The 26,564-nt window shown below is 34.5% G+C and overlaps 1 long non-coding RNA gene across 14 annotated transcripts; it reads left to right on the top strand.

The window, feature by feature from the left end:
- Nucleotides 1–10,324: 10,324 nt before the first annotated feature.
- LOC111894352 (uncharacterized) lies at nucleotides 10,325–19,796 on the top strand. Of its 14 annotated transcripts, XR_006192178.2 has the most exons (23): nucleotides 10,325–10,783; nucleotides 11,456–11,532; nucleotides 11,628–11,666; nucleotides 11,841–12,068; nucleotides 12,157–12,242; nucleotides 12,327–12,536; nucleotides 12,609–12,665; nucleotides 12,748–13,402; nucleotides 13,518–13,566; nucleotides 13,664–13,709; nucleotides 14,279–14,338; nucleotides 14,432–14,521; nucleotides 15,116–15,178; nucleotides 15,475–15,669; nucleotides 15,780–16,203; nucleotides 16,284–16,453; nucleotides 16,601–16,670; nucleotides 16,758–16,899; nucleotides 16,992–17,060; nucleotides 18,800–18,944; nucleotides 19,051–19,257; nucleotides 19,431–19,511; nucleotides 19,613–19,796. It is a non-coding gene; the product is annotated as an uncharacterized LOC111894352 (long non-coding RNA). The 14 variants fall into 14 exon arrangements; XR_008224237.1 differs by having other exon boundaries at nucleotides 12,748–12,828; nucleotides 13,019–13,566; nucleotides 13,664–14,338; XR_008224230.1 differs by having other exon boundaries at nucleotides 12,748–12,904; nucleotides 13,019–13,566; nucleotides 13,664–14,338.
- Nucleotides 19,797–26,564: the final 6,768 nt, after the last annotated feature.

Here is a 26,564-nt window from a genome sequence, read left to right as displayed (position 1 = left end):
TTTTTAAATCTCGTTGAAACACCCACATACAAATCAATTTCTAGGATTAACACCTACACACAAGTCGATTCCCAGAAATGAAAAAAAAACACACATATACATAGTAAAATTAATGAGACTCCAGGTGAAATCGGACATAGAATTCGACCAAATCCGATTTTAGGTGAAATGGGTTTCTCTCATTGTTAATTAGTTCGAAAACTAAATCCGATTTTAGGGGGTCTTCCGTACATCTCGTGATCTGTTGGGATCGATCCTGAAAAACCATTTCTATTGAGCTTCAACTAAAAGAAATCTACATGGAAAGAGGGTACGAGATCAAGAAAGAAAACTACATGTGTGTATGATATACCAAGGGAAGGAAGCTAGGAAAGACAAGAATGTATGTGTGAGTTATAAACCATAAAAGAAGAAAGAAAAGAAATCAGATGCGTGAGACTAAGAAGAAAGAAAGAAATCAGATACGTCTAATCTGGTAGCCAAGTAGTAAAAATTTGGGTTTTTTTCCTGTATTAATAAATGAGGAAGAAGAAGATGGAGAGAGAGAGAGAGAGAAAGAGAGAGAGAGAGAGAGAGAGAGTGTGTGTGTGTGTGTGTGTATGGTGGGGGTGGGAGTGGAAAATTCTTTTTTTTTAAATCATAATAGCATTAACATACTTATAGAATAAGGAAAAAAGAAATCAAAAGGGCATAACTGTCTTTTTAAGATTTTTTGGACTAAAAACCTAGAAAAACCTTGATTTTGGACATTCCATGCAAGTTGAAAACTTTTTGGACCTTATCTAAAGTTTTTTGAATACCACAGAGACCAAATTTGCAGTTTTGTCCAAAAAAATAAAAACTTTGGACCTCTAGTGCTAGTCCAAACATTTTTGGATCAAAGTGACAATTTTGAGGAAACCAAAAGGACCATTTGTGCAGTTTAGTCTATAATATTCAATTAAGTAGAAAATGTAAAGTTTAGATAATCCAATCGGATGATTTAGAGAGATAAAATGGTATAATATATACTTAAATATATTCATTGTCTTAAAAATATTTTGTTTCAAAATAAGAAGTTATTTTTGATGAAGGATGATACAATTTTTAACATTAATTATAATTATAAGACCGGAGGGAGTGCGAGGGAAGTTTCCCTGACTTTTTGTGGGTCATACTACATTTTCCTTCACTTTCATTTCCTCACCTAAAACCCAAGGAATGGGTGGGAAGGGCTTCCCTCACTATTTTTTATTATTATTTAAATAAAACTATTTTTTATGATTTATAATTTTTAAATTAATACTAAACATAAAATTTAACTAAAAATAAAAAGCATTTCATTAATTAAAATAAAAAATACATTATATATTTAAATAAATTGAAAATTAAAAAAAATGCAAACAAAAAATTAAAATACGTCAATCGGAATCATCGTCATCGTCCTTGACCTCATCTTCTTCCTCATTCTCCCGAACGTCACTCTCGTCATCAGAATCTTTGCTCTCGAAGAACATATCAGAATCCTCGTCTGATTCGTCAAACAAATCATCACGAGAATACTCTATTGAGGGCTGGATATGAGCCCAATAAATGTGCTCCACCAAATCAACGCGAAGGGCGTGATGAATGTCGCGATTGTGTACTTCTCTTCTATTCGACCTATACTCTTGTGCACTAATGGCTACTCCTTCGACATTTGGCAAAACTTCATTTTTGTTGTACCGACATATCGCTCTTCCTTCGTCTTTAAGAATCATATTATGCAATATGATACATGCATACATTAAGTGCTGTAACCTTTTCACTTCATATGATCTTGCTCCGATTGCTAGTACTTGCCAACATCTCTTAAGTACACCAAATGTTCGCTCCATATCCTTCCTAGCTGACTCTTACACCTCTTTAAACTTTTTTGTTTTCGGGTCATTAGGATGTGTAAACGATTTCACAAAAACAGACAAAGGATGATATATACCGTCAGTAAGATAGTAGCCACGCTTATATGCTACCCCATTTGCTTGAAAAGGTACATCGTGTGACTTTCCAAGGTAGATATCGTTGAATACCGACGACTGGTCTAGCACATTGATGTCATTGTTTGCACCAGCTGGACCAAAGAATGCATGTTATATCAAAAGATCAAGTGCTGCGATACCCTCTAGAATGATCGTCGGCTCTTTGTGGTCGCCTCTCATGTACTGACCACGCCATGCGTTGGGGCATAATGACCAACCCCAATGCATGCAATCGATACTACCAAGCATTCCAGGGAATCCATGCTTGCCTTCATGCACCGTGTATAATTGGTGGATATCGTTGATGTCACACCCCCAAACCAAGTGTCACACCCCAAAACCGGAACGGCGGAAATGTTCTGGGGTGGATGACGTCATGTCAAGTATCACAACATATGCAGTATAGTAAACAAAGTACAACAACCATTGCATTAATAGTAATAATTTTTACATAGGTTACATTTCATAGTAATATCGAAGTAATTACAGAATATAACATAGATGCAGCTCGGTACTAGGCTGTCTCCGCAAACGCTCCCGGGATGTACCTGTCTATCGATGACCTGAGAATACAAGTTATTTTGAAAGCGAGTATCAACATTTTTATAATGCTGGTGAGTTCATAAGTATTTAGTGTCATTTGTATAAATACACATTTTTATTCAAAATAACTTTATAAAAGATAGTAGTTTAGAATATACGGTGTATTAGCGTCCTTTCCAGAAAATCCTATATTTTCTAAATAAAAGCAGTCTTCTACTAAGACCCGACAGATTTATGTTTTAAGGAGTAGTTTTCCCCAAATCACTATCATTACCAAAATATAGAATTGATTTTAAAAGAATAATGAGAAAATCACAAGTGAAAATACTAGGGGAAAATAATATATACCTCAGCAGTAACATTGCTGACTAAAACAAAAGAAAACATAGACTCCAGGAGAGTATCGAATAAATGATACGCATGGCTCAGTCTAACAAAAGGAAGCACAGACTCCAGACAGTATTGAATGAACGATACAACTAGCAAAGTCTAAAACAAGAAAACACAAACTCCATAAAGTATCGAGTGAACGATACTGCTAGCAAAGTCTAAAACAAAGGGTGAATGTGAACTCATATGTAACCATGCTGATCGACGATAGAGTATCCGATGACCCTCCAGGTCATGCGTAGAGGTAGTGGCATTATGTCACCAATGGGTTTTACCGGCGCGGACTGTAGCTAGTAGTCTGGGTGTGGGAGTGTCAGTTCCATATAGGTCTATCCACATGATGTTAGCTCTCCTTCCCGGAGACTCTGGTTACATGGCGTTGGCGCAATGAAGCGTCGTAGAGGGAAATAATGTGTCACATTCTAAAGTAAGAGAGAGAGAGAGAGAGAGAGAGAGGGAGAGATAGAGTAAGAGGTAGAGGGAGAGGGAGAGATAGAGGGAGAGATAGAGAGAGAGAGAGATAGAGTCTCCTAACTATTCCTATAATAGTTACTAGGGTTCCAGAAACATGAATAATAGAGGGATGCATGTACTACTCAAGGCGATGAATTGGCTGAGAGAGAGAGAGAGAGAGAGAGAGATTTGATGTCCATACATGTAGACATGATATATAATTAATGTTTAAACGACCTTCGAACGGATAACCGATACCCACCAGACCACATCCCAACGAGGAAAAGGAAATAAGGCGAACTAGCCTTCCTAAGTCCTTTTAAAATTATTTATGTAACTATACAAATATAGGCATGCATTTAACGAAATAAAAGCATAGAAGAGAACTTGGGTAAAACCTTTGGAAAAACCTTTACAAATAAGAATTTACGACTAGATGTCATTTTGTAAAACCAACTTTGAAAAAAAACCTTTGGAAACCTTTTGAAAAACCTTTCATAAACAGCTTTGAAAATGATTTTTATAAAACCGTTTAAGCGAAGAAAACCTTTGTTTAAAACACTGCTGTAATAGGTTTTGAAGGGAAACATATAGCACGAAGGATAGTTTGAGAAAGATCTAAATAAGTAATAACGTTTTGGAAAAACCATTTGAATTAATATACTTGGTAAAACAGCTGAAAGTATAATAAATCCTTTTACATGCGGGTTATTAATCACCTATGATTGATATGATAACTATCATGTTTCAACTTGTATCCCCCCCCCCCATAAAAGCATTTAAAAACATTTAAAAGGTTAATTCAGGGGTATGAACTCACCTGTTGCGAGTGGATCGAATGGAGGTGTCGGTTGAGTGCTCGGTGTCAAGTAAAGACTTGAACACACTTAATGACCTAATAACATATGAAGACATATGTTTACATATAATTAGTGATTATAACACTAATTAAACACATATAAGCATCCTAATGTGCGGAAAAACACTTTGGTCAAGTGCTAGGAGGCTATTGGGTTGCAATAAGGGGGTGTATGGCCTAGTTAGGGAGTTTACTCTTCAAGAGTAAACTCTTAGAGGAGATTTCGGCCCAATGACCATATCCCCATGAGTTTACGGCCGTAAACTCATGGGTGGTGTGTTCTTCGTTGCTCAAAGGTCTTATAACACTTGTGGAATTAGGCTAGGTTCAATTCTAGGGCATAGGAAGTGGTTAAGTCCTCAAATGGACCATTTATGGGAGTTTACGGCTATAAACATAGAGTTTATAGCCGTAAACTCTTACTTGTCCCCTTACTTCATGATTTAAGGTCTTAAATGAAAGAATACAAGGTTCTATGCATTATTCCAAGCCATATGGGGGAGTTAGGGCATCATTTGACCTCCTTAAGGGAGTTTACGGCCCAGGGACCAATTCTAGGGCATAGGAAGTGGTTAAGTCCTCAAATGGACCATTTATGGGAGTTTACGGCTATAAACATAGAGTTTATAGCCGTAAACTCTTACTTGTCCCCTTACTTCATGATTTAAGGTCTTAAATGAAAGAATACAAGGTTCTATGCATTATTCCAAGCCATATGGGGGGGGGGGGGGGTTAGGGCATCATTTGACCTCCTTAAGGGAGTTTACGGCCCAGGGACCAATCCTTGGGGGTTTTACGACCGTAATCTCCTAAGGTCATGGTTTCCTTGGTGTTTAAGGTTCCTACTTCGATGGTGGTTGATTCTAGACATTACCTCAAGCCATAGGAGGTGTTTAAGGGGCAATTTAACACCTTAAATGGTGTTCACGGCCTATGAAGAGGGGTTTATGGTCCAAGAATGCTCTTGGGTCGTAAACTCATGTTTACTCCTCAAATGACAAGATTTTGGTGTTCTAAGCTCATACATGCAAGTCCCTAAGTCATAGCTAAGCACTAGGAGTGATTTGGAAGGGTTTTGGGGCTTCAAAACCCCATTTATGGGTGTTTGCGGTCCAAGAGTGTTCTTGGGACGTAAACACAAGATTTTTCTACTTTTGGATGTTTTAAACACGAATTTTCATGTTAAACAAGCTAAACAACAAGTTAGGATAGATCACTTACTAGTTTGGAGCTACAAAGGGGCGTTTTGGATCAAAATCGGCTTTGTAGAGAGAGAGAGGGTAGAGAGAGAGTGGAAAGGGTGTAAATGAGGTTGACTCACCCTTATATAGGGGTTGAGTTTGCGGCCCGGAGGAAATCTACCCGATACCGACGTTAAACAGGGCTTATGGTCGTACCCGATTAAGTGGTCGTAACTCGGCATGGTCGTGAATTAGAAAGTTTTTAAAAAGAATATCGAGGGCTTTTCACGTGTTTCTAATTCGTTTGGACACTCATAAAGTTATAATAAAAGTCCCAATTTAATTAACCTAATCCAAAAGGTTAACGGAACAATTTAATAAAGCGAGTTTTATTAGCGGAAAAAGGGTTTACTGTGACGGGATAAATTTCAGGTTGTCACACCAAGGATGGTGGAAACGTCCGGGGTGGAGGACTTCATGTGTAGTATCATAACAACAATTACAATAGTGCTCAAAGTATAGACAACCAACATAAATATAATTGAAAAAGTTACATCATAGTATATGTTTACATGTTTCTGATGGGTTTTGAGCAATACATCATTCCTATGGTGTACATGCAAACCCTAATAGCTTTTGGATCTAGTTTGTCTAATGCACATGCAATTGAATATAGAAAGCTATGAACCCTAGATCTAGCATACTATTAATCATATTAACATAAAATAGGGTTATCTTACATTTGATTGTTATATAGCAATAACAATCAATCCTTGGCTTCAGAAAGCTTAGTGCCTCAAATGTTGCACCTCTAATGGAGTCATAAACACCAAAAGCAACTTGGATGAAGAGGAGAAGAGAGGAGGCAGCCAAAAACGTCTACAAACCCTAGAGGGAGTCTTAGGTGCTGTTTGTTTTTGGGAAAAAAACCTTTTCAAACCTCTTACTGCTGCGCGGCGCAGCACACGCACAACACTTTTCATCTCGCAGCTGTTTGTTTTTTTAGAAGTCTTCTGAGTCAAAAACCTCTGTGCGTGCTCTGTTTGGCGCATTACTTGTACTGCCTCTTCCAACCTCTTCTTCTTTTTTTATTGCTGAAATTTTGATTATACGTTGTTAAAATTTTATTTCACATTTTTTTCTTTTTTTCGTTTATTCTTGTTGATTTTTTTTTTGTATTCAATAATGATAATTTCTTGATGAAATATCATTATTTTTTACTAAAATATCTTTATTTTTTGTTGAAATATCATTATTTTTTACTGAAATATCATTAATTTTACCGAAATATTATACATTATTAAATTTTACGTATTAAAAAGCTATTTTCGGTTTATAAAATTAGTTTATTTTAATTTTTTAATATCTGCAGCAGTATGCAGATGTTAAAAAAACAAACACGCTTCTTATTACAATCTGCAGCCGGTTGGTCCACCTCTTCTACTGCAGAGGGTGGCAGAGGTGGTCTGCAGACTTCATGAATTTTTGCTTCAGAAAATGAAACAGCACCTTAGCCACGTTTTTGGGGAAATAGGGTTCCTTTATATAGGTAGGCTATTAGGGTTTTTTCAACTAGGAAACCCTAATCTGACTGCTTAAGCCCTAAGCAGCCCATGGATTCCTTTAACATATCCCTTGCACGATTTCTAATGGGCTTCCCCATAGAATTCATCCAACCTATATATTATTAAGTAATCCATAGCCCAATTGTAATTATCTCATAATTACAAATCCAGTGCCCTAAGTTTAATTAATCTCTTTTAGCCACAAAATTAATTCGTGACTAATATTAATTAAACAATATGATTTCTCATTTAATATATTATTCTTATAATATATTAATAAATCATAATTAAACATTTCTCTCCTTAATTCATCCTACATATTGCTATGGTGAAGGCAACCCAAAAGGACCATGCACCATCGGGTCAAGTACATACCAAAATAGCTATGGACTTAGACACTAATCCAACAGTCTCCCACTTGGATAAGTCTAATAACTATTCTGCATATGAATTCAGATCCTGATCTGCAATCGTAGCTTTCAAAAGCCGTTGTCAACTCTGATCTTATAAGAAGCATGTCCTTTAGATAAGGGATTATATATTCCTCCTTTCTAGATATCGTATAGACGTGAGACATGAATTTTAATCATTCTCTCTATACTATTTCCCGACTTCCGATTTATGACGACTGACAACAGACTACAATTGAACACATCAAATTAGTCTCGGCTTGGCCAAGCGCTTATGTGCCATCACTAAATCATCGAGGGGCCCAAAGATATCACTTTTATCCCACTTTGGGTAAAAGGAATGGATAAACTTCGACTCAATGCTTGGTTGCATTTACTCATCGAATCACACACAACAATAAGTTTTATGACACCAAGTTACTGGTGCGTTTACTTATTATCAATGTGCAACCGACCAGCAAATAACAACTCACACATCTTGGTTTTAAGAATATACAATATAATCAACTCACAATCACTCGTGATAAAATCCATGAAGTGATTCTTGTGAGTGTGGGTTTAATCCAATGCTCAAAGTCATATTCATAAGCACTCATGAACGTTGCAGCAAACCTTTGCTATGTCTAATACACTTTAGACAATCTACAAACCAATTCATGACAGTCTTCATTCATACCTACTTCCAACATATGAACGACTGTGGACCATTCGAATAATTTGATTATTCTGAAATAATTAATTATTCAGGAAGTCAAAACATGCAAAGTGAAACACAAGAATAATACTAATCCTATATGGTCGCAAACCTTTGAGTATAAATAAAACACCTTTTATTCATTACCATATCGATTAATTATTATTTGTTGTTTCTGTTAATTAACTTATTACTTGAATTATTACTACACTTGTCTCATGCTCTTAGCATGCACACAATGTTTACCTACGGTCCTTACTTTGTGAAATAGATCAAATGAACACATTTCTAATTATACTCATTTCACAACTCCCAATCCTTATCATAAGTGTAAGAACACAATGTTCTTGCCATTATTAGAATATGCTAGATTCTAACATTTTATGCAACGATCCTTTCGTAATGTCATAGCACAAAAGTCACAATGACTATTGCCAATGAAATTACAAAGCCCTCTATTGGAGATTGTTACAAGACAATTCCATAGACGTGATGTCTCTCACTCAAAGTACATTCCTTTGAACATCCTTCTTGCATAAAAGTTTCTAATTTAGACATAGACTCTCAATATCCAACTCCATATATGGAAACATTTCCATATTTTCCATATGACAACTCATTCTTAATAGAATATTATCTATTCATAATAATGTCGATATGGTCCATCCAATACCATACTTCCAACTACTCACAAGCGACCAATCCTCAACGAGTTTTGGATCGTCCTTAATTATCTTAGTCAAAACTGATTCTTGTCCTTTTTCCCTCTAAATGCGTTAGACATTTGGAAAATTTTAGAATGGTCAAATATAATAGCACTTGCAATCAATCCTATACCCGAAGCGTATGGGACACGATGCATGATGTCTTACATAAAGATACGATACTTTATTAATCTCTTGCCATAATATTTTATGTGTCACGTTCTTACAATTCGAACTATGAAAAGGGATACCGTAATCATAATCGAAATTTAAGAACACACTATGCATCCTTTGACTAAATTTATTAAAATTTCTCAATCTAAGCTTTATATTTTGAAACGTAGTACAATATTCTCTCCCTTAATTATAGCAAAACAACTTTTCAACCCTTTACGACTTTGCAAAGTATAACTCTTGTTTTCTTTAATTAATATTGCTAACTTGCAATACTTGCCATAATAATCATACAAGCATAACACTTATGCTCCCACTATCATGACGATTATTATCATATAAGCATAAAACTTATGCTCCCACTAGCTTTGACATGTATTCAGAAAACAACTTAACTTCCAGAAAACAATACATATTGAATTTCTTAAGTTCATATTTCTAATACCTAATGCTTTGATAATCCTTTATCAAAGCTTCTTAAATTTATACACCTTTGCTTTGGATAGCTCGTATGTGTGTCTTAAACAATTCAGACTAATTGCCAAATCTCACAATTCGAATTATGGAAAGGGATACCGTAACCATAATCGAATTCGAGAATACAATTTTCACAATCACTATCTTCTTAAGATCTCTCTTAGTGAAAGCATTTACTCACAATCGTTTTCATGAAGTAGGGAATCTTATGACACTTAGATTTTTATGGTGTATGTGTTCCTATCCATGCGAATTTTCCAAAACCAGAGTTTGCGACAAATCCAAACTCATGTGGACCGAACTTTCTCAATCTTGATCTCTTGCCTTATGGTAACACAGGTGCCCACCATGTCTTCCAAGTAGTTAAGCAGCTCACCCTTTCCTATCAATGTACTTTTCATTGATCAAGGTGCTTGCCTTTTATGCGTTCAAATGAGAACTCATAGAACTCACATGCATAATTAACTCAATTGGAATGGCACATAAACAAAATAACGTCAACACGATAAGTTATAAACCTCAAGTTGTGTGCTAGTGATGATCGATAAGGTTTATTCTTGATTTGTTTTGAAACCTTTCAAGACCATTAAGACTCCCACTGACTCCTTGCCATATAAGATCACTACTAGAAAACAGACCTTTAGTGACACACTTTTTACGACACGCACTGATTAATGATACGCAAAAGGGCGTGCCCTAAAAATAATGTCAGATGTTTAGAAATTTGAAGAATTTAGGACGCGCATTTTTGCGTGCCCTAAAATTAGTGTCTGACAAAACAAAAAAAAACACGGAGGGTGCTTATGTTAAACGCGTGTCATCTAGAAATGTCTCTTTATAATTTTACAAATGCGCGTTCCTATTAAGAAATGGGGACTAAAACTAGGGCTTTTTTTTTCAAGAACGTCTAACCTCTTATTCTTCTCCTCCGTCTCCCTCAAAAACCCTAGTTTCCATCTCCATTAATCTTCCCTCACCGGCGATCTCATCTAAAACCTCCTTCTTACGATCCTCATCTTATAATTCTTAAACCTCGCTTCAACGCCCCTTCTCACAAAATCAAAAAAATCGACAAAGAACTAGGGCTCTTTACCCCTGGAATCGGACCTCACAAAATCCTTCATAGATTCGACGATTGGGGCTCTGTGACTACTTATGCTCACAACAACAATGATTTTAAGGTTTTTGTCCCCGAAGGGAACAATGGTGAAGGTATTACATGAGATGGTTGACTTCTCGGGCGTCGTCACCTGTTTCGTGCGTAAGGAGGGTTAGCGGATGAAGAGGTGGAATATTTTTTAAACATGAGGCTGAAGAAAGAGAAGAAGATTAAACGGTACGTATTTATTTTTATATTCATCTTCTTCATTTTTTTACGTATTTGAGCTCGTTTTTCATCCATGTTTGATTCAAACTTCAATCTATCTTACCTGATTTGTTTGCTTATGTTTTATTCTTCAGCACACTTGTTATCCCCATTATTGATTTCATGGTTAGTTAACTGATGGGTTCAAACTTGTCACATTCTAACATTAAAGATTAACCTTTCGTGTAAGATTTGCATTCTTTATGAAATTGAGTATAATGTTGGTATTGAATTTCCAACCTCTATAATAAATCTTTTGGATCACTACTGCAAATAAATAAAAATTTCATTTTTTAACCAAACAATCCGATTCATCATATGGATCTAAAGCTACATCTGCATCATATTGGATTTATAATAAGATCAGGATAAGAAGTTAATTTCAATCTAAAAATCCTATGCTTTGACCAAAAACTAACAAGAACCAGTGATCAAAGGCTAGCTGTTGGTTACTCTTCTTTTACCAAATGAAATTGGGGCATGTTAAGCATACATAGAGGTATACATTCGATTAAACATATATACTTTGAAGGCTTTTTTTAAATGTTGTATAAACCATTTTGCATCATGAAATGTTTGTAGCTGTAAAATCATGTTTTTAGATAATCAGTGGATCTGATACTGATTGTTATGAACTTACAGATGACAACTATTAAAAGGGCACTTCAGGATGACAATGAACCAAATTCTGTTCAAATTATTTATAAGTTATTATCAAGGTTGATGTCAATATAATAGAATTTATTATTAGTCTAGTAATGGAGATATTATTTATGACTCAATAACTAAATAATAATATGTTTTAAAATTTTAGGAAGTGCAAAAAGAAGCTTGAAGAACTGTTACATCAATGGTCAGAATGGCATACTCTAGAATGCTCTTTATCTGAGGCAAAATTTCTTTTTCCAACAACAATTAAGTTTAAGAAATTCTAACAGTTATTTCAGAATTAATCAACTTGTTGAATCTTTTTAGGGTTCTAATGAAGATCCTTTTCGGTAATAATTGTTTTGTGTTTTGTGAGTAGTTAACAGATTTTGGGCTGTCAAAGGTTGGCCTAATTAACAGTACAAATGATGTATCTGGTCCAGCAGTGAGTGGCACATCACTATTGGGTGATAATGGGACTCAGTCATCTCTCTCATCTCCATTTATGTCTGCCACTGAGACTCAGCAAGAAAGACACAAAAACCGCTCTGCTGTTGGACAACTCCACACTATTTGGCACCCGAGATTCTTCTGGGAAATGGACATGGTTTGTTCACAACTAACTTGATATAATAATGACATGAATTGCTTATAAAATCTCATGCATTAAAATGTTTTATTCAAATATCTTTCAGGTACATCAGCGGAATGGTGGTCTGTTGGTGTAATACTATTTGAGCTGATTGTTGGCATTTCTCCATTCAATGTAGAGCACCCTCAGGTGGGGTTGGGGTTGGGATTGGGGTTCTACTTTCACTTCTTTTTTAGTTGCTATAATCTTACCTTTTCTTCACTATTTTTTCAGATGATATTTGACAACATTCTCAGCCGTAACATACCCTGGCCTGCAGTGCCTGATGAAATGAGCCCTGATGCCCAGGATCTCATTGATCAATAAGAGAAACTTTTTAATTATCATCTTTAAAATTTAAATACATTTTTCTGAGTTCAATCATTGTGCAGATTATTGACAGAAGATCCTAACCAGAGACTTGGAGCTAGGGGAGCAACTGAGGTCTGCTTTCTTCTTTTTCTTGATCAACATTAATCATTGTGAACAGGAAGCTGAATAATTTGATAAATGCAGGTGAAACATCATCCGATTTTTAGGGATATTAACTGGGATACCCTTGCCAAGCAAAAGGTGCATGAAATATTAAACTTTGCTTGATGTCTGATCATTTAAAAGAAAGTAGAAAAATAATTATGTTTTGTAATTGTGTCAGGCTGCATTTGTGCCTTCATCAGAGAGTGCACTGGACACAAGTTATTTCACAAGTAGGTACACATGGAATAACTCAGAGCAGGTATATGCAGCAAGTGAAACAGAGGACTCTAGACTGATGATTGATAGCTTTATTTCAGTTTGTATGGCCACAAGTGGTATTAATCTTTCAAAGACTGATGCTGTATTCAACTCTTCCTCCTACCATGTTCCGCCACGACCCTATTATACCTGCACTACTTACCTTCTTCTATGTTTTATTAATCTTTCAGAGACACGACTTTTATACCAGACACCGAAGATGAGAACTCGGTCAAATCAGGACATTGATTTTTGGTTGGGATTTAAAGGCCTGCCAACATCTCCTCCACCTGAAGAGATAATCATAAATTAATAGGGATTCGTGTTGTTTTTTAATTTAACACGTCTATTTTTACAGTTTACGAATTTCCTTGTTGAATTTCTAATTTTAATTATGAATTTTCAACATATTTTTTTTTTATTTTGTACTGGATATCAAGCAGGAGGTTTTTGGTGGTTGAGTACTTTTAAAAATAGCTAAACAAAGGGACCAAAAATCAAGAGGAGGATTTGAAGACCCATAATGACTAAAATGCCCTTTGCTTTCCAATAGAATACCCACCTGCAGTTGATTGGTAACCAATTCGATTTTTGATTTTTCAGTTTTTCATAATTGTGTGCTTATTGATGTGTTTAGGTTAGGGCTTCCAATTCAATTCTGGGCTTTGTCTCTACATTTCTATTTAACAGTTTCAAGCAAACGCACAAGAAACAGAGCATCTTTCCTATCACTTTTAAGGTATCTTAGAACTCCTAATTTTCAAGATTTGTTCTTATTCATTCAGGATTTATGAAATTAGATAATATGTTGTGTCAAATAATTGGAAATTTTACAGGTGTACAATGTTGGAAAGGAGGCAACAATTGTATTGCTACTTAAAGGTGATTGTTCTCTTGGTTACCTCCATATCGTGTAAGCCTTTAACCGTCTTCTACTATTAATCTGTTACCCATCTCCCTTTTCTCTGTATCCTTTTACCATTCTTGAGAAATTGACACCTTGTCTGACTTCAGACCTAGAGCTTAAACAATTATTTCTTCAAGATCAATACTTCAACTCACACCCATTTCAATTAGCAGCCTCCAGTACTCGAGGAAACTTGAAGACATGATCAAATCATAAATGAGTTGCTCAATGAACTGATCCTTATTTGGAGTTTTTTACTTGAATTTTGTTTTACAAAGTTGAGTTTCTTTATTCGTTATTTATGGTTATGTTTTTCAATTTGGATCATCAGTTGAGATTAGTTAATTGCTTTAATTAATTTAATAATTCATCATTGAAATTAGAATCTAGATAATCGTTTGTTGTTTGTTTACTTATGTTTGACTGATGATTAAAGTATGTGTGTGTTTGTACTTATTCAATTAGAGATGAATTATGATAAGTTTCAATTTGGTTTTTATTAATTATGACTTTTTTGGTGGACACCTGCTTTTATGCTCACTAGAGAACCTGATTTTAATTGAAGTTCTACAGAAGATGTGCTAGAATATTTTAGGCAACAAAGGTAACGTTCCAACTTAGAGGAGTTATGTCTTTCTATCAATTATCGATTACCTTAAAATCTTTTTTTAGTACTAATGACCACCTTTGTGTATAGATAGGAAGCTGATCATATCCTAAAAGTGAAGGTTCTTAATTTTATGGAAAGTTAACAGATCATACAAGTAAAAGCACATCATCTGTATAGGTATACTTCATGTCTCCCCACAATTAGATGTCCATTTTTCATAGAGTAATTATAGAAATGGTACCTGTAGCTGTAAATTATTTTTCCCTGATTTTTACTTCACAAAATTTAACAATAAAGACACTTATTTTGCATAATCTCCCTCCATCCTTCCTTCTAATGACGAACAGTTGGCGTTTTAAAAATGTCATGGTGTTGAAATTATGTCTAAGTTGGTTGTCATGCACTAAAATTACTTGCCAAAGTTCCCTGCATGTTATTTTTTATTTTGTTGTTGACAAAATGAAAATAATGTGTTGCGACGGGGAATGCCTTCTAGAGAAGCAATGCATTCAAAAATTTCAATTTTTTGGAGGTTGTTTATTTCTTAATCTCATCTAAATGATTAACAAGGCATTTCACAAATCAAGTCATCAGATGGGGGTGAGCAAGGAGGAGAAACAAAAACCCCATCTTCAGAAATCAAATATGTTTATGATGATTAGGTTTAATATTCTTTTTAATTATTAATTGATGATTACCAATTTTTTTATTTAACTATAAAGTTCAAAACTTTAAGGTGCTTACTTTTCTATATTTCCTTCTAAACCCAAGGTGCAGTTGAAGCATGTGCAACCTAAAATTTATATGCTACAAGATCACAAGGACGAACTGCAGGTAAGTTAACATAACTGATATATGAATTTGTTAATCCAGATCAACAAGCTCGTGTCATGAAGTAATTTAACTCTATTTACATGGTGGTCATAACTCATAAAAGAATGGTAATTGATAGTCCTATATACATTGTTGATTCACCATGATATGCTAAAATCATAACCAGAAGACACATAGGTTGTTGGAGATGAAATTAGTGTGTTCTATAGTTTGTATTTGATTTTAATATTCTTTGTTGAGCTAAGCATATCCATTTGCCACAAATCTTGATATGGAGATTCGCTTTTGTTTTCCAGATGCTGATATGCAGAATTTGAATTAGGAAAAGGAATTCCAATTTCTCCTTTTATAAGGTGGAGAAGAACTAAGAATAATAAAAGCAAGAAAGAAAGATATATATGTTTTCATTGTTTTATGGACTGTGGAAATATCTGGTTAGTAAGACAGAGTTTCAATTACTGATTCTGGGAATTGACAAGGCTGGAAAAATAGTAATCATTTCTCTACTCTTTCATTATTACATACTTTTATGTAATTTGTGCATTTTGTCTGTAGTAAAACAAGCCTATTTAGACATGAGCAATACTTTGTTTATGTCTAGACCTTACTGGAGAAATTGAAGACACAATATTCAAGCTTAGAAGGCCTTCCCCCTGATCAAATTCTTCCTACTGTTGGAGTCAATATTGGTCGAATAGAAACTTCAAATACAAAACTTGTGTTTTGGGATCTTAGAGGTCAAGTATTTACAACCAATCCTTTTATCTCATACCTTCTAAATTTCCCAACTTTTCTTATGATCTTATCTTAAAAAGTAGCATAATAATAGCAAGCACTAGAGATTTTTATAAAAATATGTAGTGTTAGTGTTATTTTTTTTTTCTAATTTGTCATTGGTTCATGAGTATCTATACAGTCTAGTCTTTGTTCAATTTGGGAGAAATATTATGAGGAGGCATATGTTGTTATCTTTGTAGTTGATGCTTCTTGTCCATCACATTTTGAAGATTCCAAATCTGCCCTTGGTAACTAAGCTTTGTTTTATATTAGATGTTGCCCTTTTGTGGTAAATTTATGAAATGAATCTATATAACATATGATGTAGATGATGATAAGATAAAGAAATGGCGGTAGATGATGATAAGGTAAAGAGAACTCGAGATCTGCTATCGAGCTTCTCAGACTTCTGCTCCCACCAACACGACATCAAGATTCGCCACTCTCGACACTATCAACACCACCTCCTTCGATGTTGATCAGTACATGAACCTTCTTGTACACCCTCTCATCTCATCTTGAAATTGTATCCCTTAGATATTTTCTTTCTTCTTCCATCTTTCACTTTCTGGTCTTATTATTATACTCATTAAACATAAATGATAAAAGAATTATATAATATTTCTTCTTCTTCTTCCTGTCTAGGGGTGCATTGGTAATTGCAGACGAAGTTCAGTTTAAATTTGACAGGTGTCTTAGGGCTCTACACGAAACAGTGAGCGTTTTCTTTTATGTTTTATGTATATAAAGTTTGTTTCCATTTTCGTTTGTCTGAATTAAGGTTGGTATACATATAATATAGGTGAGGGATCTTCCATCTTTTATGTCTTATTGCTTGGATACTTCGGGATCACAAATCTCACTTCTCAACATTACCACCATACTACAATCCTGTTGTTGCATCTGGTCATGCCCCTCGCCCTTATATGTGGGGTCCTCAACAGGTATAACATGCAAACAATTATCTTCATTCATTCAGATTTATCGGGTTGACCTTTCTGTTGACTTTTTTGTACTTGCAAAATCACAAAATCAGCATATGATGCCACCATATGTTGCTTTCTATCCACATGGAGGTGTTTATGCACATCCTGTAGTTCATCTTGTAAGTCTTCTTGGCCTTTCTAAGATCATCTTGTAAGTATTTTATGAAGGTGGAAACTGTTGGAACCAAACCAAGATTTACCAAGTGCAGAAAGTTTTCTCTGCAAATATATATGAAGAAAGAACAAAAAAGGCAGTGGACGTTTATAGAAGAATACAAATATATACCCTTTTTATTGATATGTCAACAACGTTTACATCAAGACAAAACACACACATATATACACAGTTTTGGTAACTGTCATATGACAGTTACATTCTAAATGACATAACCGTTGACCCATTTAACATATTAAATTAATTCTAATATTTCTAATACGTCTAGCTTAATATTCAACATACCCCCTTAAGCTAGACTATTTAAACTTACTATATACAGCATATGACACAACATCCATCTTCCTGAAGTATTTATACTTCAAGCATCATTATCATCATCATCAATTTCCTTCAACTTCCCATGGAGTTTACACAGTTTCTTGTTTTCTTTCACAAGATCATCACATACACCATCCTTGCACCATCCATTATCAAAAAAACTCTCAAGTTCTTCAATAGCCATAAACATCGTGTCATCTTTCTTGAATTCATTCCCACAAATGAAATTGACATCCTCACTCTCATCTTCCTTTCGTTTCTTGCAATATTTCATTATATGTCCAAACTTGTGACAGTAGAAGCATTGAATTTCTGCTAAAGGTTTTGCATGCTCCTTACCTTTTAGTTTTGAAGAGACTTGAAAAGCTTTTTCTGTAGAGTCATCATCGAAGTTCCTCATACGAAATTCATGGGATTGAAGTATCCCCAGGAGATTTTCCAATGATAAAACAGATAAATCCTTTGATTCTTCCACTGCTACAACCACATATTCGAATTTGCGGATGAGGCTCCGTAGTATCTTCTGAACAACCCTCTTCTCTTCAATATCTTCCCCATTCAATCTCATTTGATTTATCAAGGAAATCACCCGATTGTAAAATTCTTCTATGGTTTCCGATTCTTTCATTCTTAACCCATCAAACTCACACCGCAAGGTTTGCAAACGGACTACTTTGACCCTATCTTGTCCCCTGTATGTGTTATGCAATGCATCCCAGGCTTCCTTGGAAGATTTTGACCCTGATATCCTTTCAAAGATAGGATCATCAACTGACTGATAAATCAAAAATAATGCCTTCTTGTCCTTCCTTTCTAATTCCTTTAAATCATTTTCTTGTTGTGCAAAGGGATTCACTGGTTGCGAGATTCCTTTATCCACAATACTCCATAGATCCAAAGATTCATACAAAACCTTCATTTGGACACTCCAATGATGATAATTTTTACTGTTCAATCTTGGTAATTGGGTTTGATAAAGATTGTTGTTCGTGGCCATCTTTAAGGAAAGAAACGAGATATCTTTTGATTTTGAATTGCTGGCTCTGATACCACTTTGTTGGAATCAAACCAAGATTTACCAAGTGTAGAAAGTTTTCTCTGCAAATATATATGAATAAAGAACAAAAAAGGCAGTGGACGTATATAGAAGAATACAAATATATACCCTTTTTATTGATATCTCAACAACGTTTACATCAAGACAAGACACATATATATACACAGTTTTGGTAACTGTCATATGACAGTTACATTCTAAATGACATAACTGTTGACCCATTTAACATATTAAATTAATTCTAATATTTCTAATACATATAGCTTAATATTCAACAGAAACAATATTGATGGGAACTCACACAGGTGGAAACAGTAGCTCGTTTATAAAACAGTGGGGAGATTGAAGGAACGAGTGAAGGAATTGATGGGAATACAATTGAGGTAATAAACCTATATGTCATCAGCTGAAGTTGAGAAGGATGAGCCACAAATGATGTCTAAAACTAAGGTAAACTGAGACAGAGCTCTATTTTTAACTTTGTTTTACTAACTTTCTGTTTTTATAACATCCTATATCTTATAAAAGTTTAATCTTTATCTGGTTGATTGATTAGTTAAGCAGCTGGAAAATACCAACATATGTGACTGAGCAAAGAAAAAAAGCAAGAGACGTCTGGTGCAGAAATGGGCTTATGTGTGTATATTTAGTGTTTTAAGACTGTTGGTAACAGTATATGCCCTCCTGTTACCAATCTGCAAGAAGTGAAGTATAAACCAACCTTACATACAAATATTTACAAGCTCATTCTATTTATAAACAAGTGAGTTGGTAATTTTAATTCTAGATAAAATTACAACTGTAGTTGTATATATAAAACAAACTAATGAGTTATTAAAACAGAGACATGTGGGAGACATCAATGAAAGATCCTGAATCTGGCTGAAGAGGTCTATTATTTTTGTTGCTAATAATTTTGATATGTATTATTTGCAGCTTGCTAGGACATGATATAACTTTTATCAGTCCACACCAACAAAGTTGGCTGGAGAAAACTACTTCCTCCATTCAGGGCAGGTTAGTAGTTTCTCATGATGATGTGTTGTTTCTTGTGTAATTAAAAGCTTTTTGGTTTCAGCCTTTTGATTGTGTGATTAATAAAAGTTTTTTGGTTTCAGCTAATGTTCAAGTCATTATTTGTCATCTACACTCGATGGACAACAACCAATTTTTTGACATGGAGGATTTGTTTTTTACATGATATCTGAAACAAGGTGTCCCTTACATGATAGCTAGGGATTGTATTTTATGCAATGGATTGTATTTTTTGTATATGATTATTTGTATGACATTAAATTTTATGCAATGGATTGTATTTTTTGTATATGATATTTTATTTTCTATTATGAGATATTAAATACAAATTTAATTTGAAAATTAGTAAATCTATAAATATATATTTTTTTAAACATTACGCAAAAATGTGTGTCATCTTCATTTATGACATGGTCTTTCTTGACAGGGGATTTCTTGATACGCATTGCATGTCATTAACACACGCGTCGTAAGGTTACGACACGCGAATGTGTGTTGTCTTCCTTTATGACATGGCCTTTCTTGATACGCATTGCGTGTCGTAAACGCGCGTCGTAAATGGGCGTCGTAAATGCGCGTCGTCTATAGACGACGCGTAAAAACGCGTCGTCTCTCTTTATGACAGGGCCTTCCTTGACGCGCATTTGCGCGTCGTCTGAGCCCTTTACGACGCGCAATGAGCGTCGTAAAAGGCTGTTTTTCTAGTAGTGGATTCTCTTGTCAAGAAACATTCCTTGACAAAACAAATATTCAAGAGTTATTGTAGTTCTTATCAAGACAAAACACTTCACATAATTGGTCCTAGTTGGTCTTTGTCTTATCCAAGACAACACAACTTACCAATTTCAAATGTGCAAGAATAAGAAAACTTTTCCAAATTCCACATTTGTTGAGTGTTATAAACCTTCTTGAGACTTGTCACTCAATTTCACAATCTTGGAGTATAACTCTAAGACTTGATATTGGAACGAAGTATGATTGACTTCTTGATTTAACCATTTCTTCAATTCTCGATTCCTCTTCTTAGACATACAATTGCATTAAGACTCACTTAGAGGATCAATTGAGATATGGTTCTTAATCATTAAGACCTATCATAAAACATAATAAAAGGTACTCTCCCTTCTTCTTAGAATAGAGAAACTTTTATCTTTCTGCCTACTTGATTCTTCTTATTCGTTCTACTATTGGTTGAAACTCTTTTAATCAACTTAGAATTACAATTAATATTGTATAATTATATTCACTAAGCTTTAGTAAATCATGACGAACATATATGTCACTCTTGTGGTAGACTTGATCAACGTACGACCTAGTGTACTCGATCTCATAGTCCTTCAATTTACACTTTGTCAAAGAATTAGTCTAAAATTCCCAAATGTGAGTTTTTCATTCATCATACAATACTCGTTGCATGATTCCAAGTTTCTGTCCAATTGAAATTTGGGTGATGAAAAATTCTCCCTATTTGGTAAATTCTCGACATTTCCACAAATAACATAATTAAGAATCAAATCCATTATTGCTATTAATATAAACATTCAAACATCAATTTTTCATACATGCCATTGCAAGGATAAATAAATAATATAAAATCAAAATTTATTTTATTGCGGAAAAATTTGTCCTTACAATGCAATTCAATTGAAAAACTATGTTAATACATATTTCTTAGCAATCTATTCTAACTCCAAGTAGTAGCTCAAGAATCTAATCTTCAAGGAATGCGATCGAAATCCATTTCTTCACGATTAGATTCAGCTCATTTCTTCCCTTAAGCCTCCTCTCTTTTCTTTGATCCTACAAAACATCAAAATGTAATCTTATCACATAATGTATTAAGAATCTAGAATTGGAACTTAAAAGAGTTAGTTAATGGATTTGACCTAAAGTAGAGCCATACATTTTGAATCTCCCATCTCTTAGATCTCTTAAGTAAATAGGGCAGCTTCGTCTCCAATACCCCTTCTCTTGGCAATAGAAGCAAATGGACTCTTTTGGAATGGCACAAGGAACTATCTCATAATTTACCTTTCCTGGATCTCCAATGTCACCATTTTTCAATGTCCATTGAAGTTTGGGAGTTTGATTCTCCAGACAAATTTGTTCGACCAGCTCACCAAATCATTGCTGATTCAGCAGCTATAAGCAAATTGGTCAAATCAATGAGGGTCACGTCATGATCCATCATATAATACTCTCTAACGAACTCACTATATGATTCAGGAAGCGACTGAAGAACCCAGTAAATAGCCAACTTACCTGAAATCTCGACACCCAACATCCTTAACCTATCAAGGTGTGAGTTCATCTCTAAGACATGTACACACAGGTTTCCCATGTTACTTGCCAAAAGGGCTTGAGTGAGCTTGAACTTTTCAAGCCTTCGAACTTGTGGGTTAGGGAGAATAATTGGAGAAGGTGGAGGAAGTGAAGCATGATCTCTTGTTCCCCGATCAAATCGTGGAATATCATCTTCATGTGGAAAGCTTGTTCCACGGGATTTGGGAGGACCATAGTTGTCATAGTTTGACATCTATAAAACGGGAGAAAATTCAAGTTACGTTGATTAGGATCCTCGATGTGACACCCAAATGAAACATCGAGGCTAGGATCCAACACAATACTCTACAACCTAGAAGAGGGATGCCGTAATCTAGTTGCAGAATATTTGAAGGTAGGTAAATGACGATTTACCAATTTCCACCATGAAAAAAAAAGAAATTTTAAGTTTTAAATCTATTGAAAACTCCTAGATCCTTTGAGATTCATTAAACTTTTTAATGGCATGTTTAAATCTCGATATGCCCCTCGATTTGTGAGTGGGATGCCAAGGATCACAAAACAGGGTGTGAATAACCATGCAAACTTACATGGTGCCCCCAAATGTTACAGTCACCTATTTGATGTGCCGGTTAAACACACACGCTCCACCGAACTATGACAAACAATGAGTCACCCTTCGCTACCTTTGCTTAGAACCATTTAGTGTGTCGGTTAACCACACACGCTCCACTAACGTCCTCGCAAGGGCACAAAGTGTAATTTCATGGAATTGCATCAATTCACTTTTGCCTAAAGTAACTAAGATTGAGAATTTTGTATAAGCATTTAGTTACTTTTGTACTTCATTATACTTATAATGGAAGGTTTCTGTCCTATCCTACCCATTCGGCTAACGACCCTCCACTAGTCAAGAGTGCGGTGGGTAAGAGTGGATACCCATTCAATCGTCATTTTATAGGCAATTTCCTTAAACACCCCTTATAGACCAGCTTCGTAAATGAGGCCTACTAACGGTAAGACTAACTGTTTACTCATACATATATAATACCAGACTTTTAATGTTATATATAGTATATGGTGTATTTTACACTTTTAAAATACTAGGTGGTCTAATTTAATAAATTATACTTTTAATTTAATTAATTGTAAACCAAAACTTTATGGGTTTATTAAATCTCCTTTAATTATACACTATAATTAATTAATAAAACCATAAGGGTGTAATTTGAACTTTTCAAAATACTAGGGTTTTAGAATTTAACATTTTTCAAAAATTAAACTTTTAATCAAATTTTAAATTCCAAAACTTGAGAGCAAGTTTTGAAACATTTCAAAACATTAAGGTTTAACTTATTTAAATTTCAAAAACAAAATTTTTAAGTTCAAATTTAAACTATAAAACCTAAAGGGATTAATTTGAAACTTTTCCAAACTTTATCAAGAATATTCTAGATCACAAAATTCAAATAAGGCAATTAACAATTAATTGGTGGTTATCTAATTTGACCTAGTCCAAATTCTTGCAAGATAATTCACCAAATAATCCAAATAATTAAATCTAATCATATAAGGAAATAATTATTTAACTAATATGAAGTTATCTTTAATTTTGGCAAAGATAATCCACCAATATCATAAAAATCTGATTTATATCAATAGAAAACGTTTTGATAACTATCCCACAACCAAAGTAGCACAAAATCCCGATTTTCCCTCTTTCTGACCAGCTGACTCGCCGAGTCAGGCATGGACTCGTCGAGTTCACCATGGACTCGGCGAGTCCAACCACCAGAAACCCTAAATTTCGATCTTTAAGCAAGGATAATCCATAATAGCATCAAATACATCAAACAAACAGCCATGACTCTGATACCACTGATGGGTTTTGAGCAATACATCATTCCTATGGTGTACATGCAAACCCTAATAGCTTTTGGATCTAGTTTGTCTAATGAACATGCAATTGAATATCCAAAGCTATGAACCCTAGATCTAGCATACAATTAATCATATTAACATAAAATAGGGTTTAGATCTTACCTTTGATTGTTATATAGCAATAACAATCAATCCTTGGCTTCAGAAAGCTTAGTGCCTCAAATGTTGAACCTCTAATGGAGTCACAAACACCAAAAGCAACTTGGATGAAGAGGAGAAGAGAGGAGGCAACCAAAAACATCTACAAACCCTAGAGAGAGTCTTAGCCACGTTTTTGGGGCAATAGGGTTCCTTTATATAGGTAGGCTATTAGGGTTTTTTCAACTAGGAAACCCTAATCTGACTGCTTAAGCCCTAAGCAGCCCATGGATTCCTTTAACATATCCCTTGCACGATTTCTAATGGGCTTCCCCATAGAATTCGTCCAACCTATATATTATTAAGTAATCCATAGCCTAATTAATTATCTCACAATTACAAATCCAGTCCCCTAAGTTTAATTAATCTCTTTTAGCCACAAAATTAATTCTTAATTAATTCTTTACTAATATTAATTAAACAATATGATTTCTCCTTTAGTATATTATTCTTATAATATATTAATAAATCATAATTAAACATTTCTCTCCTTAATTCATCCTACATATTGCTATGGTGAAGGCAACCCAAAAAGACCATACACCATCGGGTCAAGTACATACCAAAATAGTTATGGACTTAGACACTAATCCAACAGTTTAATTCCAAATCAATTACATTATGTTGACAAAAAGAAATGAACATTTGACGCCTTAGCGTTCCATCCTCAAAAGCGGCCGATTACCTGTTTTATTTATTCCCTGAGAATACAAGTAGTTTTGAAAAAGTGTCAACAATTAAGTTGGTGAGTTCATAAGCGTTTGAAAGTGATACTTAAAATCCTCTTCATGTAAAAGTGATGTTTGTTCAAGAAAATCCAATATTTTCCTTATGTAATGCATTGTAGTCTTAAAAGTCAAGACTGAAGTGTACAAGTATTTTACCACACTTAAAGAAATTTATGCAAGTTTGAATGGACATAAAACTCGTTAAATTTAGAAGTAGAACCCCTAAATCTTATGTTTTGCTAATACCCCATGTGAGTTATTATAACCATACTGTGACTTAGACGGCCTCGTAATACGACGTTCTTCAGGCGTCGCAAGTTAAATGACACTTGTTACCCCAGACCTGTCGATCTAGCTGTTGCATGCAGCTCAGGTGTGGGTTTTTTAGACCTAATATAAATCTATACACAACTATCACGTTATCCCTACAAGAGACTCTGGTTACAGTTTACAAGACTTTTGATTTCATTACTTTGGATGTAACGTGAATCGAATGTCTCACAAATTTATTCATTAACAGATTTACGTGAACTGAACTGAATACCTTTGGTAATGAGCTTGAAATGTAATTGATACATAAACTATACCTATTATAGTTTATCCAAAACGTTTGTAATGCAAATGAACCCATTTTATGTGAGTCGAATGTATAGCAAAAACATAACCATGTTTATCATGCCTTATCTTGTATTATTTGTAATGACAAAGGACTCTTACCAATCAGTGAGTATTTTATATTATATAATTATACCACAACGAAAATCACAGGTAAAATATGAAATCATCAATGATTAACACTTTGCTCAACATGTTACAAAGTGTGATGAAAGTTGTAAGCTGTTAACTTGTTTTTTAACATTTCTGCATTGTTTTGGAAAAATCACAGAAAAATCGTACGAAGTTGAAAACTAAATCCGTAAACTCTGAGAGTTTAGAAAATGTGTCTAGTTTGTTCATAAAATTTATTATGATTTTTAGATGTCTCTAACTTGTGTGAAAATGTCCATATTCACAGACTGGTCCGAATTCGTAGCTACAATGATAGGCAGTTTTATAAAAATCGCCATAAATTGTAGAAAAATTGTATGGACATGTGCAAGTAGTCATTTTAAAGGTATAAACCTGAAGTATTTGCATCTAATACAATTTTGAATACTAAAATGTTTAAGTTGACCAAAACAGTCTGTGAATGGAGTTAAACTTTTTTGATGAAAGCTGTTAGATGAGTTTAGTTATGTTCTTGGTGTTTTAACTTGTATCCCCCCTTAAAACTTGAAAAAAAAACATGAAAATATAGGGGTATGAACTCACCTTGAGTGTTCTTAATGGATGGATATTGAAGAAAAGAAGTGTTCTACTCAAGAACACTTAGAAGATGCCTTGAAGATTCGAAGATCTACCACAAATGTGATGATGTTTGTGTAAGATATCCATGATTTGAGTAGAAGGAAGTGAAATAATCATATGGAGGATGATAATACTTACCCAAAAGTAGAAGAAAACTTGATGATCAGGCCTTGAATCTCGAGTTTAAGAGAGAGAGAAGTGAGAGAGAAAGGTGTTTGTTCTTTGGTGGGTAAATGAGAGAAATGAGAGAGGAGAGATAAAGATTCTACCTTTTGTTTAAGTGTATGGCTGGAAGAAAGTGATAGGAAGAGGACAATGATTGAATAGGTATGGTGGAATAGTGACTGAGGATGGTCAAGGAGTGGGTATGGGAGGTTGCTTGTGTTACACACTAATGTAAAGTCAACACTCCACCTCAAATATCTCACCCACTAAATTATATTCCTAGATAAAGATTTCCCTAAAATGTGTTTAAATTATGAATATTTAGGGTCTTATATGTTAAAATATGATTTTTGGTGAAAATTCCGCGTTAAAATCGCGAAAAACGAGCTTAAAACGCTGAAAATATTGAAAACCGGGCAAAAATTGCCAATTT

The sequence above is a fragment of the Lactuca sativa genome, chromosome 5 (genome assembly GCF_002870075.4).
Source record: "Lactuca sativa cultivar Salinas chromosome 5, Lsat_Salinas_v11, whole genome shotgun sequence".
Taxonomy (NCBI): Eukaryota; Viridiplantae; Streptophyta; class Magnoliopsida; order Asterales; family Asteraceae; genus Lactuca; species Lactuca sativa.
The sequence above is the reverse complement of the archived record's forward strand: the minus strand, read 5'-3'. Positions and strand labels throughout refer to the sequence as shown.